Below are 19041 nucleotides of genomic sequence, written 5' to 3'. Positions count from 1 at the left end.
TCAAGGACAGTTCCTGTGTCTGAGCTTTCTGGTCCCGGGGGAGGCAGCCTATCGAGCCTTCAGGTGAGACCTCATGAGAAGTTCAGAGAGAACTGCCAAGCCAAGCCCTTCCTGAGTTCTTATCCAACAGAAACCATAAAAGAGATGAAAAAAAAAAAAAAAGATTATTGTTGTCTTAAGCCACTAAGTGTGGTGATGATTTGTTATTCAGCAGGAGATAATACCTAGGGACTTTTTACAAATTCCAACGTCCAGGTTGCACCCCAGACCAACCACATCTGAACCTCTAGGAGAGGGGCCCAGATATCAGGTTTCCATGTGCAGCCAAGGTTGAAACCCCCTGGAGGAGGTCCCCTCCCGCTTCTAGCTTGGGCAGCTCCCACTGACCTCAGGCTGGTTAGGAGTCTCTCCTCTGGGCTTCCACAGCCCCCTGTCTCAAACTGGCCTGGGGCACGTCTCCTGACTCGGCAGTCGGGAGACCTCTTATCGGGTCAGTGGAGGTGATTATAGCACCCAGCTGACCTCCTGGACAATCCCATGGTGTGTCACCTGAGAAAGGGCTTGGGGAGCATAAAAAGCGAGCTCTCCAGGTGTGGCTGTTATCACTGAGCGGCTGCTCGGGCTCAGCATTCCTCCGACTCCCCTCTGCCTCGGCTTTCTGTCTGTCTGGACAGCTAGGGGACAGCAGCTTCCAGTTTGGAGAGAGGACTGACCAAGTTACCCTCACCCCTGCAGACCTCCCCCCTTCATCTCCTCTTGGTTTGTTTCAGGATGTATTTACTCATTCAACAAATATTTTCTGAGCCCCTGGTCTGTGCCGGTTACTAGGAAGACAGACGGGAACACAGGGAGTTACATTCTAGTGAGGGAGACAGAACAATAGATGAGTAAGTGAACCGACAAGTGAGACATGTTATAAATAAAAATAAAGCAGAGTAAAGCAATGGGCGTAATGGAAAAGGGGCTGCTTTGTATAGCACAGTCAGGGAGGCCTCTCTGAGGTGAAGCCTAAAGCGTAAAAAAAGAGGCAACCGTGTACAAATCTAGGGAAGGCTGGGAGGAACAAACATGTGCAAAGGTCCTGGGGCAAGAGTGAGTTTGGTATATTTGAGCCAAAAGGCCAACGACTGGAATGGAGAGACAGGGAAAAGACTGACATGAAATTGCTGTAGGCCACAGAGAAGAGTCTAGAGTTTAAAGATAAAAAGCAGCAGTTTCAGATCAAGATCAAGCATTCTGGGGTCAGCCGGTCAGAGTTCTAATCCCAGCTCTACCACCCACCTGCTGCCAGACTTGGGAAAGTTCCTTAAACTCTGAACGTTCAGCCCCCTATCTTTAATGGGAATAATTGCACCTACATCGCAAGGAGTTACCTTGAGTCCCCAGGATGATGCGCACAAAACCCTTAGCACAGGACCTGGCCAAAGCATGGCTCAATAAATGTGCGTTATGCTCATTGCTGATGACAATAGCAGAGATCATACCGCACAACCATGGGGGTTCCCAATAAATCGCAAACCCTGGCAGAGAGCATACGTGCTTGCACCCTGTAGCGGGCTGAACAGGGTGCCCGCACAGAACAATCGGGGCTGGCAGCAGTCTCCTGGGGGTTAGAGACAGGCTGGCAGCTGCTGGAACCAGGGCAAGATGAAGACAGGCTTGAAGATCCCGCTGGATTTGGTCCAGACTGAGACACATCGGCTCTCCACTCCCAAATCCTCACGCCCCAGGAGCAGGGTCGAGTTGTGAATCTGGAGAGCCCAGAATTCTTCTAATCCTGAGGTCTTCGGGCTGCCTGGGTGGCTCAGTCGGTTAGGCAGCCAACTCTTGATTTTGGCTCATGAACCTGTGAGATTGAGCCCAACCCAGGGTCAGGCTCTCTGTGCCCACAGCGCAGAGCCTGCTTGGGATTCTGTCTCTCCCTCTCTCTGCCCTCCACCCCCCACCTCAAGCTAAATAAATAAACTTAAAAAAAAAATCCTGAATTTTGCATTTTATTGAGTTTTAGTTATTTAAATGGAAAGGCCACACAAGGCTAGTGGCTATCGTATTAGCACGGCTCTCTAGTGGAAGTTGTTTTCTCTTCGATTCTCTTTCACTCTTTCTAGCCTTCATCCATGTCCATTTCGCCCACGACAGGGGGCCGCAGACTCAGGGCCAAACTGGGATTTGTATCTGTTCCTTTATGAAAATGGGTCTTGTTAAAGGAAATTCACCAACTTCCGGTGTATACTTCGCTGATTTTTGACAAATGTGTCCAGCTGCAATTGCTGCCATGGAGGAGTGGCTTCCGTCACCTGGACAACCTCCCTTGTGTGTTTTACGGTCACGTCCCTCCCCCTCGCTCTGGCAGCCACTGGTCTGTTTTCTTTCCCTACGCTTTCGTCTTTTCTGGACTATCACACAAATGGGTCAGCCTTCTTTCACTTGAAGCAGGATTAGAGTTTAAGAACATTGTTTTATTCCCATTCCGTTATCCCCCCCGCCCCCAGAAGTTTTCTAATTACGGCAAATGATGCTGAGTTTCCACTCACAGAGAAAGTATGAAATTTCCTTTCACGCTGAATCCGTTTAAGCCAAGGAGCACACGTTTCCTTTAAAATGTGGAAGTCACTAATAGAACAGGTGGGATACGGATACGACAGCAATTACAAGAGTGAGACACGAGTTACTCCTCTTCGGGAAAAACACCCAATCCCACCTCTGCGTGTGACGCATGGGGGGAACCAAGACCCAGGAGGAGGTTGGCTGGCCCGGATCACATCGAGCGGGTGGCAGAAACAGGAGGACACTAGTGCTGCTCAGGACAGATGGCAGAGGCTGGGAGGAGAGGCTTGGGTCCCCTTAGGGTTAGGGGGCTGTCCCCTCCCCCCACTCCTGGGTCTGCGCTAATGGAGCTGCCCCAGGTCAGAGGCTGGGCCTGACAGATGGGATTCTACAGGGGAAAAAAGGTTCAGAGGGTGAGGGGCCTTTGTCCCAACCCCAGATGGCAGGGCCAGGCCAGAGGCAGGTGGAGAAGTAGGGCCCCTCCTGAACTGGAAGGTCGTGGCCCGGAGACAGAATCTTTGTGGAAATGTAACACCCAAGCCCCTCCACCCAAGGGACTGGTGCAGGCCTTTCCAGCTTTCAACAAGACCCCTCCACTCCGCATGCAAATCAGATGCAAATGAGCCTGCCGCCACTGCACAAACCCCGCCCTCCTTTCCCTCTTGCTGAGGTCCATCCCACAGGTCCAGACACCCACGGATGTCCAGACACCCGAAGCCCCAGGCCCATCCTCAGCGCACGCTCAGACCCCTCACACCAGGACCGGGCATGAAATGGGCTCAGCTGACCCATCTCTGCCTGGAGGCTGCGTCAGACCTGGGCCACTCCTGCTGTCTCTCCCCCTATCCGTCCTCCCCCAGCTCAGGCAGATCTTTTAACACCATAAATCAGTATTGCAAAGCTATAGTGATCAAACCGATCTGATACCGGTAGGAAAACAATCAAGGGCCCAGAAATAAATCCACGCAAATATGGCCAAATGATACTTGACAAAAGAGCCAGGGATACTCAATGAGGAAAGACAGTCTCTTCAACAAATGGTGTTGGGAAAACTGAATATTCACATGCAACGCATGAAATTAGACCACTCGCCTTACACCACTCACAAAAATTCACTGGAAATTGATTAAAGGCTTAAACCTAGGACCTGAAACCATAAAACTCCTAGAAGGAAACACAGGGGAAAACTCCTTGACATTGGTCTTGGCAATTATTATTCAGATATGACAACAGGGGCGTCTGGGTGACTCAGTCGGTTAAGCGTCCAGCTCTTGATTTCGGCTCAGGTCATGATCTCGAGGTTTGTGAGTTCGAGCCTCAGGTCGGGCTCCATGCTGACAGCGTGGAGCCTGCTTGGGATTCTCTCTTGTGCTCGCTCTCTCTCGGCCCCTCCCCTGCTCATGCTCACTCTTTCTCTCAAAATAAATAAATAAACTTAACAAAACAGATGTGACAACAAAAACACAGGCAACAAAAGCAAAAATCAACAAATAAGGACCACGTCCAACTAAAAAGCTTCTACAAAGCAAAAGAGAAAACCAACACAATGAAAAGGCAGCAGCTCAAGTGTCCATTGATAGGTGAATGGATAAAGACGTGGGCTATATATACAATGGAATATTACTCAGCCATAAAAAAAAGAATTAAATCTTGCCATTTGCAATGACACGCACGGAGCTAGAGAGTATAATGTTAAGCAACAAAGTCAGAGAAAGACAAATACCATTGAGTTTACGTGTGAAATTGAAGAAACAAAACAAAGGAGCAAAGGGAAAAAGAAAGAGAGAGAGGCAAACCAAGAAACAGACTCTTGACTATAGAGAACAAATTGATGGTTACCAGAGGGAAGGGGGTAGGGGAATGGGGGACCTAGGGGCTGGGGATTAAGGAGCACACTTGTGATGAGGACCGGGTGTTGTATGGACGTGTTGAATCGCTATATTGCACACCTGAAACTAACACAGCACTGTATGTTAACTAACTGGAATTAATGATAATAATAAATACAATAAAGTAAAAATAATAAAATGAAAAGGCAGCCTTTGGGATGGGAGAAAATATTTGTAAACACGTATCTGATAAAGGGTTAATATCCAAAAAATATAAAGAACTCCTACAACACAATAGCAGACAAAAAAATCCAATTGAAAAATACACAGAGTAGGGGCGCCTGGGTGGCTGAGTCAGTTAGGCATCCGACTTCCGCTCAGGTCATGATCTCGCGGTCCGTGAGTTCAAGCCCCGCGTCGGGCTCTGGGCTGACAGCTCAGAGCCTGGAGCCTGCTTCGGATTCTGTGTCTCCCTCTCTCTCTGCTCCTCCCTTGCTCTCGCTCTCTCGCTCTCTCTCTCCAAAATAAATAAACATTAAAAAAAAAGAGTATTTGTGTAGACATTTTTCCAAAGAAGACACCCAGTTGGCCAACAAGTACATGAAAAGGTGCTCAACCATCACTCATCATCAGGCAACCGCAAGTCAAAACCACGATGAGATATCGCTGCACACCTGTCGAAATAGCTATTACCAAAAAGACAAGAGACACCAAACGCTGGCACGGCTGTGGAGAAACGGGAACCTTTGCGGGCTGCTGGTGCAATCGTAAATCGGTGCGAGCCACTATGGAAAAGAGCGCGGAGGTTCCTTTTCTGCCAAAAACAGAACCAGCACGTGCCCCGGCTGTGTCACCTCCTGGCGTGTGGCCGAAGAAAATGAAATCAGAAGCTCAAAGACCGATCGGCACCCCCAACGTTCATGGAAGCGCGACTTACAAAAGCCATGGAAGCCATGGAAGCCATGGAAACAACCTAAGTGCCAGCGACTGACGAATAGGTGACGAAAACGTGAGAAGGAAAGAGACAGAATGCAATATTCCTCAGCCCGAGGAAGAAGGAAGGCCCGCCACGTGTGACAACAGGGATGGACCAGAAGGGCATTTGGCTAAGTGAAGTAATTCAGACAGAGAAAGACCACGGGTGATCTCGCTTATAGGAGGAATCACAAAAACCGAATTCACAGAAACAGAATAGAGCGGTGGTTGTTAGGGGCTGGGGGAAAAGGGGGGAGAGGTTGGGCAAAGGGACCAGCACTGGGACGTCCCCCAGTGCTTCCCCGGCCAGCTCCCCGTCACCCATGCCTCCGGCTCTGAGACATGGTACCTTCACAGCCGGGCCCTCGAACACCCCTTCAACAGCTCTGGTTTGCCTCACTCGCCGTGCGCAACACCTGAGATTATTTTATGTATTTGTTTTCTTGGGTTTGCTCGCCTCGGTTCCACAAGGGCAGGGGGCCTGGCCTGTATCTCCCATGCCTAGAACACCGCCTGGCACATAGTAGGGGCTCCATAAATATTTGTGAGCGAAGGGAGGGGGGTGGGAAGGAGAGGAAGGAAGGACCGAATGCCCCCACCGAGGCCCCCCGAAAGAGGCAGACAGATTGGAGCGGAAAATGTGACAATAACCACTTGTTCACTCGACAAAGTTACGGTGCGGGCCAGACACTGACGTAGGGGCTGGGGACACTGTGGTGAACAAGACAAATTGCCTCAGCTTTCCAGGCCCACGGCTGGTGGGGGAGACTGAGAAGCCACAGGGGTCACTGTTCTGAGTCATCTGTGAGGTCCTGATGAGGCCCTGAACCCAAGCCGGGGGTCAGGGCAGGCTTCTAGGAGGAGGCGGCCTCTGGGTTGAAACCCAAAGAGTGAGCAGTGGGGAACTCACCAGAAAACAGGAGGAGGACAGAAAGAGATTGGAGGTGGGAAGCCGGGTCACAGAGGTCACACAGGCCCTGGAGGGGTGGTGGGGTGGTGGGGAGCGATGCAGGGGCCCTGTCGTGGCATTACTCCTTACCCCGTTTTACAGACAGAAACACAAGAGACCCAAATCAGAGCGAGGACAGGCCCACACCGTCCGGGCTCCCTGTCCAGTGCTCTTCCCACTGCATCAGTGTGGGAATACCAGTTTCTTCCCTGGAACCTTCTGGAGCCTTGGGAAGGGGCCACTCTCCTGTCCGGCCCCATGCCTCCCTACCAGCCCTTTGAGAGAAATATTAATATTTTGGAGTGAAACCGCGCTCCTTTGTTATACAAGGAAGTGGCCTTCTTTTTTTAGAGATGCAGAGTGAATTATTGGAGGGGATGATTCATGATCTCTATAATTCACATTAAACCACCTCGAAAAGAAATGGAGGAAGCATTACGGAAAATGCCAGAGTTCATCGGGATGTCGGATATACAGTTCATAATGTTATTCTCTGTTTTTCTGTGTGTCTAAAATTACTCGACGTAGTTCAGCGTAAACCACTGAAAGAAAAACACGAGGGCAGCCCCTGGGTGTGGCCACAGCTGTGAACGTGAATTGAGAAGGCTGGAAGGCAAGCTAGGAGAACATTCTGGACTGGGAAAACCGGGTCTGTGTGTGGGCCCCTGGGCAGTCCCTCCCCCTGTGGGCCCCTTCCCCTGGGACACCCTGAGTCTCTGCCCCAGTGCTGCGTATGGTGCTCTCGTGGATTCGGCCACTGGGGGCTCTGTGCCCCTTCCCCAGGACACCGACTCTCAGGTTGGGGGCCAGGCAGGAGGCCAAAGGCTTCGCTATCCCCGAGCCCCGAGAGGCCAGACCAGTCTGCCAGTGTCTGGACTGGGGAATGGGCAGAAGGACGCAGCCCCATCTCACCCTTTCGATCTGGGCCTAGGCACCTGCTCTCTTGCACCATCTACCCCATTGGACTGGCTGGGAAACTGAGGCCCAGGACTGACCTGGGTCTCCTGCTTTGGGGGCCTGTACTCTTCTTAAGGACCCAAGACATATAATCCTACAGAAGGAAGAGGGCAGAGAAGGAGGCCCAGTGCACCAAAAGAGTCAGAAGCTGATGTCTGGCCCTCAGCAAGTCAGGGTCAGAGGCAGAGGGCAGGGGACGCGTCCCCGGCAGCGTGAGGTCTCTGTGTGAGGAAGTCAGTGCAGGCCGGGAGCCTCCAGCCCCTGTGGAGAGGGCTCTCCCGTCCCTAGCTGTGCCCCCTGCATCAGTACGGCCCCAGTCTCCCCAGCTCGGGGCCAGGGGATCCTCTCTCCCTGTTCAAGCAGGAACCTCAATGTCCCTGTCAGCCTGTCCCTCTCACTCACCCCCAAACCAGCGAAGTGCTCTCCTTAAGACCTCCCCTTCCATTCAGCCAGTCAACAAATATCTTCCAAGTTCCTTCCACATGCCAGGCACAAATTAGGCACCAGGATCTCCACTGTGAACAAAACAGACACAGTCCCTCCCCCCCCCCTGTCCCCCCCCCCCCCCCCACTGCTGAGCTGACACTGGTGGGAAATAGACACAAAGCAAGATGAGTCAACGAACACATAACGCACCATCAAGGGCACAGTTAGCAAAGCTATCGAGGCACGAGGAGCTAGAGAGTGGTGGTGACCAGACAATTCTAATTTAGGGTCACCTCTGAAGGGTGAGATTGAGCAGACACCTGAATAAAGTGAGGGAGGGGCCATGGGGCTACCTGGGGAAAGAGGGCAAGTGCAAAGGCCCTGAGGCAGGGAATAGGTTTGCCACCTGAAGGGTTGGCAAGAAGACTAGTGTGGCTGGAGCGGAGAGTGCCGGCGAAGAGACGACTGCGACAGCCACGCAGGACACGAAGGGGCTGGATGGGGGCGGTGGCAGTGGAGGGGTACAGAGTGGCCCGATTCTGGATCTGCTAAGGGATCAGTATGTGCTGTGTGGGAGCAAAAAGGAGTTGGGAGAGAAGATAGCACCTCCATTTTAGAGACCATGCTCCTTTCGGTATCCCCAGCGCATGGAACAGAGCCGATCTCAATCAGCAGTTACTGAAAGAGAAAAAGCAAATAAACGGAGAAAGAATCTCAGCCCGCCCACTCCTTCTGGCCTCCCAGCTATCGTTTTCCAGAACTGAAGGCGTCTTTCAGGGACTCCCCCATACCCTCCCACAGGATGCTGGGAGGCCATCCTCGGTATTCCTGGTTCCTAGGAATCATCATGCCGCCTTGGCTTGAAGACATTCCAGGTCGAGGCACTCCCCAGGTCCCCAGATTAGCTCCTGCCATCCCTACTTACTGGGTAGGAACTCTCTACTCCACCCGGGCTGGAATTTCCACCATCCTTCACTCCTGGAATCCTGCCCTGAGCACCTTCCAGAAATCTGTTACCAAGAAAGCATCTGTCACACATACCTCTCCCAGCCCAGTTACTCCGGCTTGAGTAAAGGGCACCCTCACCTATGTGCCCCCATTCAGATGCCACCACAATTTCCTCCACTTGGGTTCTCCCTGTTCTTCACACAGGACAGAGCCGAGGAGAGAGAAAAGAGGTCCCAGATGTGCTCTGAGAACAGAGGAGGCCGTCACCTCCCTTGAGCTGCAGGTAAGACCTCTATTAATGCAACACAAAATGGCATTCGAGGTTTCTTTCGGTTCTTTTTCTTCATTTTTCTTTTTTTAAAGTAATTTTTTAATGTTAGGTTACACAACTAACAGGGTTTAGACCCCTAGAAAGTTAAAATATTTCAGTGAAAGCTAAACTCCTCTTTGATCACCCCCCCATCACCCTTCCCATTCCCTGACCCCCTCCACACACACACCATTCCCAAGGCAACCATTGCTGCGAATTTGAAATTCACGCTTCTAGATTTTTTCCTATGGATGTATATGTGGTAAACACCACACACACACACACACACACACACACCCCTAATGAATATGTGGCATTTATTTGTGGGAAAAAATGTTTCCACAGATGGACTCATACCGTATTTATCCTGTGGCTTTTTTCTCCGCTCTGTTCTGGGCTCTTGAATTCAATTCACAGATAAGAGATCGTATTCACTCTGATGGGGCTGCGCCACGCGACTGGCCCTTACAGAGAGCAGATTGCTTTAGAGGCACTCTCAGAAGCTCCTCTCTCTAATCCCCTCGAAGCCTACGTCTCCTTTCCCCCCACTCTCCTTCCTTCCACCTCCCCGGCACATACGCCCCGCGCACCCCCCGGAGAGAAGGTCCTAATTCCTCAGATGCCCCAGGCAGGTTCATCTTCGGAGGTTGTAGCACCCTGCGCCCTCTGGTGGCTCCCGTGGGTAACTGCAGCGGCGCCTCCAACCCCCTCATCCATTCACCCCACGAACCGGTTCTGGGAGCCCTGCCCACCCACCACCTAGGCGTGAACCTTCCCGCGCCTGCCCTGGGGGCCCGGTGGCGGATTAGCTGATCTCCGCTCTGGAAAGGCTCCTCGTGGAATGTGAGCGCCCTTGTGACCTGCCAGAAGAATGTACACGTTTGACGAGCCCCGGAGGGCAGCTCTTTGTGGGAAACTCGTGGTCCTCGTGCAGCGCCTTTGGAAGGCAATGAACTGGACGATCTCTCTCTGAGCACGTTGTAGTTCACTGCTGGGAGCGGATTCTGCAGGTATTGGCAGTGTTTGCGGCCGCAGCAAACGACAGGGGCCCAGCAACGGGGGTGGGCCAAATTCGTCCTGGGGCAGTCGGATAATGGAACACCTGTAGGCCTGTCCTTCCCCAGCCTGGGACTCTGTCCCTCTCAGGGTGCCTCTGCTGGCTCCCCCCACTCCGAAGCCTGCCCGGATTCACCACTCCGGGTTCCCCTCGCCCTCTTTTTTTCCCTACGGACTAACACACTAACTAATGTCCTCACTTCCTACATTTATTGTCCCTTCGCTTCACTAGAAGGTCAGCTCTCCAAAGACCAGGGCTTCGTCTGTCTCCTCTGTTCAATTTTATGTCCCAAGCATCTCTCCCAGTGCCTGACATTGTTGGTGTAACCGAATGAGGGAACCAGGGCCCTGTGGGCCCCCAAGCCGAACACGGAGACCGGGTTTGCAGTGAAGAAAATTTTAATTTGCAAGGCCACCTAACGGGGAGATGGGAGTGGGGGTGGGATCTCAAATCTGCCTGCCCTGAAAAAGGGGTCTTGAGGCTTTCCCGGATTTTAGGGAGAGCCTGGACCAATGTGATTGGAAGCTACAAAGGGGGAGGTAAAGTTGAGGGCGTTGTTGATCCGCGCAGGCGCAGTCCATCAGGACGCTCCTTAGGTCGCGGGCCGCTCAGTGCGTGGAAAGCCACTTACACAAATGTCTTGTGAGTTGCGCGTCAGAGAGAGTTCATCTATGAGAGGCGTTGACAAGGCCCCATGGTATATTCCCTAGGCTAATTGCCCTTTAGAAGCAGGCAGTCTGTTGTGGAAAGAAACAGGCTTTCGGTTACAGTTCGCTTCCCTCTAGCTACTCTGAACGCAGGACAACAATAACTTAGCCTTGTTTTCAGATCAGAAGCGGAGACTTTATTGGAAAGCGCCGGTTTCACTGGCACTTAATAAAAGTTGCTCAGTGACTGAAGCCACTGAATGAGGGTCTGGATGTGCAGGCTATAGCAAGATCTCTGAGATACTTAGAAAAGGCAAGCCTCAGAAAGCAGTCGGCCGTATGCCCCAGTCTGTAAAGAATGCGGGTGGGACGTTTTCCCATAAACCTAAAATTGCTCCCACAAAAGATACTACCAGTCTTTTTTTGTTTTTTAAGTTTACTTATTTATTTTGAGAGGAGGAGAGTGGGGAGGGGCAGAGAAGGAGAGACAGAATCTCAAGTAGGCTCCACACTGTCAGCACAGAGCTCAACAGGGGGTCGAACTCACAAACCGTGAGATCGTGACCTGAGCCGAAGTCGGAAGCACAACTGACTGAGCCACCCAGGTGCCCCGATAATAGTAAGTCTTTTTTTTTTTTTAAGTTTGTTTATTTTTGAGAGAGAGGGAGAGCGCGTGCACACATGCGTGGGGGGAGGGGCAGAGAGAGAGGAATTCACAGAATCCGAAGCAGGAGCCGGGCTCTGAGCTGTCAGCACAGAGCCCGACTCCGGGCTTGATCTCACAAACCACGAGATCATGACCTGAGCTGAAGTCGGATGCTAAACTGACTGAGCCACCCAGGCGCCCCAATAACAGTCTTAATTAAACAACCGAGGCTGTAAAAATATCTGGAGATGACAAGGAAAGGGAGAATATTTTGGTTGGGGTTCATCCATTCGTGCACGTGAAAGAGGGCTTCAGTTGTCTCCGTCCTGACCTCAGAATTTTCACTAGGGTTCTTTCCAGCTGGTCTCTGCCAGGTGGGCAGAGCATCCCCTGCTGGGAACAGAAACTGTCCCCTCAAGCCACAAGGACACCCTGAGCTAACAGGAGGAAGAGCCATTTGACCTTCACTGCCCACCTGCAGGGACCCACCCCCTTTGTCCTGCACCTTCCTCATATAGACCTGGAAGTATTTTCGGCACTTTGGAAACTGTCTTTGACACATTCGTCCTCTGTCTTTCCGGTGTTGGCCTTGCTGAAATCAATTCCTTTCTTGTTTCACCTCTACTCGTCTCTCTGCCTCTGGATTTTATCAACAGCCCGTGTGGCAGAACCGGATCTGTTTTGCACCCCCGTGCCCTGGCTACATATGCAACAAACATTTATTAAGCTCCCAATGTATAGTGGTTATATTAGAAACAGGTATCTGGAAAGGTTTCTTTGGAGGAGGTAACATTTGAGATTGGGTTTGAAATTACAGATAGGATTGTGCCAGAGATGGGACAGAAAGGGTATTCTAATAGAAGAATTCATATGGAAATTTTGGTGGCTTCGATGTACTATAAATACTTAGAGAATGGTAAGCAGTTCTGGCTACATATAAGAAAGGGCAAGTGATAAAATTGTCAAGGTTTATTGGTCCCAGCTGAGAAGGGACAGAAATGTGAGGCTTAGGCATTTTTCTTAATTTAGTGAGCAAGCAGGGAGTCCTTGAGGGTTGATAATATAGACATTTTTAAATTTGTTTTTAACATTTATTTATTTTTGAGAGACAGAGCACAAGCGGGGGAGGGGGAGAGAGAGAGAGAGAGAGAGACACAGAATCTGAAGCAAGCTCCAGGCTCTGAGCCGTCAGCACAGAGCCCGACGCGGGTCGTGAACTCACAGACCGCGAGATGTGACCTGAGCGGAAGTCGGACGCTTAAACCGACTGAGCCACCCAGGTGCCCCTGAAGATATTTTTAAATGGAAAACAAAAATACCCTAAGAGGCCCTGATGATGTGGCAGGAAGTGAAACCACACCAGCAGGGATGCGGATCCAACTGAAGGGAGAATGGTTGGAGTCAGAAAGGAGCATCAGAGGAGGGGACAGGAGCAGCCTCCCTGCCGGGGGTCCCGGTGGAGCCCCCCCAGGAAGCACATTCTTGTGTCCTCGCAACCCAAATGGTTCCTTAGCCCCTGCCAGCCGAGAGGGGGAGGGGGGTCTGCTCACCTCTCCTCCCAAGCTTTTGCCTGGAGAGTGATTGCTCTCTTGAGCAATTGAATGTCTCCGAGAACACAGCAAAAAGCAGGTCAGAATTCCCAGCAGAAGTCAACAGGCCATGAACAAATGTACAAGCCCCAAGCCCTGGGCGATGCGTTCCCCACCCCACCCGGCCCCACCCCCCACTCCAGCCATCGGGCCGTGTGAGTTGGGTTCGAATATGACCTCACGCTTACCAGCCAGGACACCTTGAGCCAGTCGCTGAACCTCTTTGGAGTCTCAGCTTCCCCACCTGTAAAGTAGGAAATAAAAGCATTGCCTGCCGGCGACCTAGGATTCCTGAAAGGTTTCATCAGATATGAACGACTGCAATGTGACAGAGCGGTTATTTGTCGGTCGTTATTTTGCCGCGGCTCTTGACTTCTCGGGGCCTCTGTTTCCTCATCTGTAAAGTGGGATTGCGATAGTAGCCCCCCCCCCCCCAAAAAAAAGGCTGTGAAGAGTAGATACACGGATTCATGTCAAGCTCGGTGCCTGGCACACACTGCCTGTCAGGATTTCTGCCCCATGAGGAGGGCGCTGTTAACACCCCCACTTTCCAAAGTGACTTGCTTAAACTCCACTATTCCCACCAGGAGTTTGGGCTCCAGGGAGCCCTGCCCCTGGAGTGACAGGAATTATGGTGGCCCTGGGGCAAGGCCAGAGGCAGCCTGGGCAGGTCTTCTGCCTTCTCGGGGTCAACCCTGGTAAAATGTGGATGGCGGTAAGCGCCCGAGAATGTGAGCCCATTGCTGCGCCCGCGGGGTCATCGGGATCTTCAGGATCGGGGTGGCCGGGCCGGGCTCCAGACACACAGTAGGCTCTTGGTGCAGCCGACAGCCCCGCCCCCCACCCCGCGCCCCTCCCCCTCCGCTGGGCTGGGCGGGGCAGGTTAATACTAACCCGGCCGCCTCCGCCCCTCCCAGGCAGAGTCACTTGGGACCGGGACCTGCAGGTAAGCCGGCAGAAACTGGGCGGCTCGGGCCTCTGAGGGCACGGCTGCCTCTACCGAGGGCCGGCTGACACGGGGCCCTGAGCGGGGGGGGGGGGGGGGGGGGGGGGGACTCTGATGGGGGGAGAGCCAGGGGCCTGTCCCCCCCCCCCCCCCCCCACCCCCCAGTTTCAGACTCCTGGGTTGGAGGCCAGAGGGATAGGAGGGACGAAGGGCCTCTCCCTCTGCGGTCCGTCGGAGCCGGGAGCCCAGCTGGGACGCCCGGTGGACTCCAGCCCCCTCCTCCCCGGCCAAAAGACTGGGCCCCCCACCGACCTCTGCCCGGCTGCATGAACACGCCGCTGGGGAAGTCTAGACGGCCATTCCTGCCAGGTTGGGCTGGAACCTCACCAGCCTGGCAGGAGGGCTGGGGGTTGGGATGAGCACGGAGGGGAGGCTGCTTGACCAAGGTCAGCCTCGTGGGAGGCCCCGAGGAGGAGGAGGAGGAGCAGGAGGAGGAGGAAGGGAGCTGGAAGTCTCTGCCAGCCGGCCTGCTGGGCTCCCATTATCTCCTCCCTTCCTCCCTGTCAGCCAAGACCCGCAGAACAGGCCCATCCCCGCCCCCTTTCTTAGATGGAGAAACCAGGCCCCAGAGAGGGTGAGCAGCTGGCCTAAGGACACACAGCGGGTGAGCACAGGCCCGGACGCCCACCACAACCTGAGATGGGGGGGATGGGGGGGGGGGACACGGTGTGGGCAAGCGCCGCCTCCTCTCTGGGCCTCGGTTTCCCCGCATCTGTGAGATGGGAACATTGAGTTGGAGAAGGCCCCTTGATACATGTGGACGTGAGTGAGGGGGTGAGGGCGGTGGCTGAGCCAGGCCAGGGTTCCAGCACACCCTGCTACTCCCCTACTTCCATCGCCTCCCCTCCCGCCCCCTGCCCTCTCCGCCCCACCTCCTCCTTTTGCCCCGCCTCTGTCTCTCCATCTCTCTGTCTCTCTTTCTGCCCATTTTGGCTTCTAGCTTTGGTTCTTTCACTCCCTGCTCTGTCCTCTCAAAGCCATCCTGCTCCAGCCCGGACAACCTCCCCACCTCTCTCGTGAGGGCGGGCCGGGCCCCAGGCGGGGGTCACCGAGGACTCTGGGACAACACTGACTCAGACCCCTGTCCAGGAGCGGGTGTAGACCGTGCTCACACTGCCAGCTGGCATGGCCCAGGCCAGCCAGGTCGACTCAACCCGCATGGCTGAGGCAGGCTGTCGACCCAGCCCTTGGCAAACTAGGTGGCCACCTTGGCACTGGGAGAGAGACAGGGCCCTGCTCACACAAAGATTATACTACAGTGGGAGAGGTCGGCACTCAAAAGATAAGACACAGATAAATCGTCGCAACTGAACTGAGGAGGGCACAAAGCAGAGAGCCGGGGAGGGTTCGGGACCGGAGCCTCCCGATGGTCAAGGTCGGACAGGGCCTTTCCCTCCTGGTGGGGCAGAGGGTGGCCCAGCCACACACTGAGGGTACACTGGCCCCCCACCCCCACCCCCTGCACCCCCCTGGGCCTAGGACTCTCAGCTTCCGCTGCAAAACTTTGAAGGAAAGAGACCTCTTCGGGGGGGGGGGGGGAACGACACTCCTGGCTTCTGTACCTGTGTGCCCATGTGTCATGGAGCGGACTGAGCCTGAAGAGTCTCATTCAAAGCCTTGGGGTTCTGTTCTCCCACAGTCGCTGATGGGGCCCCAGGAAGTATCTAGGCCTTGGAGTCTGTCTCAGGTTCTCCCAGGCCGGCACCCCGTTTCTCCCCGGCCCGGCCCACGCGGTGGGGAGGCCCGGGGGTGAGTGGAAAGGGATCCTGCTCAGTGTGGCCCCTGCCACATCTTCACGATCCCCCTGCCTCCGGGGCTCTCTGCTCAGGCCGTGACGGTCAGACGTGCCTCGGTTCAAACCCCAGCTCCCAGCTGACCCCGCTGGGTGACCCCGGGCACATTACTTTGCTCTTCTGAGCCACGGTTAACTCATTTATGAAATGGGGGTGATCATCCTGCCTACCTCGGGATTGTGGAGAGGATTTGATGGAGAGTGTGTGTAAAGCCCTTGGCCAGTAGATGATGGCTGTTGTTACAGTTCTCATTACTGTTATCATTACTGTCTCTTTTTGCCTGGATTCCTCCACCAGCTTCCTGATAATTAACCTATTTGGCAGGTCTCATTCCTATGCCTGCCCCGGCCCCACATTACTCTCTTCACAACAGCCAGCATGATTATGGTAAAACGAAATTACAGCGGGTCCTCCCTCTGCCCAGGAAGGGAGACTTCGGCTCAGAGAAAACACCTAAACTCTTGCCTCCAGGGCCCTGTGTGACCTGCCCATCTCCTCCCACACTGGCCTCCTGGTTCTCCCAACACCAAGAGCTGTTGCTGGGACCTGGCAGGTGAGGCCCCACCCCAGGGCCTTTGCACTTGCTGTTCCCGCCCCCTGCACTACTCTCCCCTGGCAGCACTCACTCTCACATTTCCTTCATGTTCCCCCTGACAATCCCGGATAGGAATGCTGCCCTCCCAGCTCTGCTCCCCTCCCACAGCCCTCATCACTGCTGACTTGCTCAGTGTTTCACAGCAAGTTCCCAGTAAATACTGGTTGAATGAATGCACCGCACTGCAAGGTCACTATAAGAAAAAGAGAAAAGAGAGATAAGGACTTTTAAAAACTTCCCCAGCATACTCCCTCTGAGCCACTCCTTAGTACTCTGAAACAACAGGGTACTCTGCACGTGCAGTTCCCTCTGCCTAGGACATTCTCCCCCACTCCGCCCCTGACTCATTTCACTGATGGCCACATCCCCCATCAGTGTCTCCCAGGTCCAGGAGCATGTGGCACTCGGTATGTGCTGAAAGTAGGCCAGGGCAGGAGAGCCACGCAGGAGATGGGTTAGGCTGGGCCATTCCACCATCATAACTGCTTTCTAGCCAAGAGAAGAGACTTGTGGGACCAAATCACTTCCCTCAAATTACAGAACCCAGAGAACTCGGCTCTGGGGTGTAGGGATTCAGTCTTTCAGTGCATAGAACCTAGTGCACATAAATGAAATTCAGGCTCCTTACCTGCCTATCTGCCCTCATCTCCCCATCAAGCCCACTGCTCCAGCCACACTGGCCCAGGCTCATTCCTGCCCCAGGACATTTGCACAAGCTGTTCCCTCTGCCTATATTTTCTTTGGGTTTCTTTATTCTTTTTTTTAACACATTTTTTTCTTTAAATCCAAGTTAGTTAAATATACAGTACAATGATGATTTCAGGAATAGAATTTCGTGGATTTTTGCCCTTAATGGAAAAACCGATATATTTGATTTTATACCTGCTATATACATTTAACGATTTTTTTTAAAAAGATTTAAATCCAAGTGAGTCAACACAGTGTGATAATGATTTCAGGAATAGAATTTTGTGATTTTACACTTAATATTCTACTTCTCATTTAAAAACTATTTAAATATTTGATCCGGCTGGAGTTCCTTTTTCAGGCGTCGGGAATAGGAAGTAAGAAAGAGATCTAGCTTTATTTCTTTTTCCCAAAGGAGTACCGTAGCAAGTCAGACTATGCAGGAAAACCACAGGCGTGAATGAACGTGTAGCTGGACAGCTTGCTGAACTCTCTCGTTATTTTAATAGCTTTTCAGATGATACAAGTAACCATCTCTCTTTAGCAAATCCACCTCCTCCCTTTAATTATTGACTTCTTCCTCTTTATTAGAAATATCGTTTATTGCCTCCTCTATATCCTTTGTTTATTTTACACTACCTTCTGCGGTCAAGGCCTTGAGCAGTGAATCAACACCGCGCCGTCGACCGTTGACTGTTTCTGTCCGTTTCTCCTGGCGTGTCTGAGACTCTGGGGGAATGTTACTCAGAATACAGACGTTTGCTACTGTTTTGACTCCGCTATGGAGTGCGGTACCTATCAATATGAAATGACTCAGCGGCTTAATTTATACCCTTGGCATCAAATCCCATATTAAGGCTCTTTGTTTTTTCTCTCTCTCTCTCTTTCTCCCTCCATTCCTCCATCTCTTTGCATTTCTCTGGAAGATGTCTGCCCCCGAGTTTACTCGTAACTTGTCAATGCCTCTTTCAGGTGTATTTCAACAACTAATGTTTGGTTTTGGTTTTTGATCAAATCCCCGTTAGGGCAAGACCTGAGCTTCTGAGTTGGGACATTCAGAATAAAGGAGATAAATGTTAGTTTCTGGCTACTATAACCAGTCTGATATATCCTTGAACATCTATGTCTGTCCGCTTGGCCACTGTTTTGCTATATATAATGTGAGTAGTTTAAACAAGATGAAAGCTTACTTACAATGTAAACAACACTGAACAAACAAAATAGTTCAGTGGCAGGCAGAACAGGACTGGTTTGCAGCTTTGTGCCATGAAGTCTTGAAGTCTAGTCTCCCTCTAGCCCCCACACCATCCCTCTTGGTGCAAAACGGCTGCTGGAGTTCTGGGCATCACACCCGAATTCCAGACAGCAGGATGGAGGAAGAGCAGGAAGGTACACCCCCTCATCTTTAAGGAGACTTCTCAAAGTCTTCACAGCCTCATCGGTCTGGCCTCGATTAGATGGCCATGCACCGCTATAAGGGAGGCTGGGAAGTATACTCTTGTAGCTTTTTGTTTTTTAATTTCTCACGTTTATTTATTTTTGAGAGAGAGACAGAGTGTGAGCAGGGGAGGGGCAGAGAGAGAGGGAGACCCAGGATCCGAAGCAGGCTCCAGGCTCGGAGCTGTCGGCACAGAGCCTGACGCGGGGCTCGAACCCACGAACCGTGAGATCATGACCTGAGCCGAAGTCGGACGCTCAACCCACTGAGCCACCCAGGCGCCCCTGTACTCTTGTAGCCTGGTGGCTGTTTGCCCAACCGAAAATCTGGTCTCTGTAGCAACAAAAGAAGAAAGGAAGAGGGACTCATGGGAGGCAGCAGCCATTTGCCTCGGAGTATCATTCAACCTCTCCTTGTTTGTCCTTCCATATTGGTTCACCGATTGTAGACAGAATTCTGCCCGAGTTGGTGTAGGGCAGCTTTGTCGCAGTGAGATCCTGCCCGTCCTGGACCACATTCTGGTCTCAGGTGGGAGTGAGCGGCCGAGAAGCTGTGCACAAGAGACCTGTGAGACAGGTCCTCTCCAGGCGACAGCTGCCTGGAGCTTGTCTCCGTGGGTCCTCTCGGCTTGCCTCGAGCCAG

The 19041-nt window shown here is 52.6% G+C and overlaps 1 protein-coding gene across 3 annotated transcripts in view; it reads right to left on the bottom strand.

Annotated features, from left to right (window-relative positions):
* FAM110A (family with sequence similarity 110 member A) overlaps positions 1 to 19041 on the bottom strand; it is a 152911-nt gene that overhangs the window by 36834 nt on the left and 97036 nt on the right. The gene's annotated exons all lie outside the window — the stretch shown is intronic.

This window comes from Panthera uncia (assembly GCF_023721935.1).
Source record: "Panthera uncia isolate 11264 chromosome A3 unlocalized genomic scaffold, Puncia_PCG_1.0 HiC_scaffold_11, whole genome shotgun sequence".
Lineage (NCBI taxonomy): Eukaryota > Metazoa > Chordata > Mammalia > Carnivora > Felidae > Panthera > Panthera uncia.
This window is presented reverse-complemented; position numbering and strand designations above follow the sequence as displayed.